The sequence below is a fragment of the Penaeus monodon genome, chromosome 20 (genome assembly GCF_015228065.2).
Source record: "Penaeus monodon isolate SGIC_2016 chromosome 20, NSTDA_Pmon_1, whole genome shotgun sequence".
In the NCBI taxonomy this organism is placed as follows: domain Eukaryota; kingdom Metazoa; phylum Arthropoda; class Malacostraca; order Decapoda; family Penaeidae; genus Penaeus; species Penaeus monodon.
In genome coordinates this window covers 18,153,489-18,153,816 of record NC_051405.1, presented here as the reverse complement: position 1 = coordinate 18,153,816, position 328 = coordinate 18,153,489, and positions in this window count along the sequence as shown.

Genomic DNA, 328 nt, shown 5'->3' with positions numbered 1-328 from the left:
GAATCGGTTTCTGGACTTACGGACAGCCCAAGTAATGCAGCGGCGACGATGGCGGTAATTGTAACGCTATAGAGATGGTGCTGAGAGCGAGTACGCCCTCTGTCATCTGACATGCTCCATCAATACACTTGGTTTTTTAATAAATTTAGTTATTAACAGGTATTTCATGACCAAAAAATCAATATGGCGGGAAAATTTCTGTCAATTTCGTTGAAACCGATAACTGTATCAACGGTAATGAATAATACAACGAAACAGTTCATTTTACGAAAGTCGGCCGCAAGACTGACTTTATTTAACAATCTTTTTTTCGAGTTACTGAATAGAC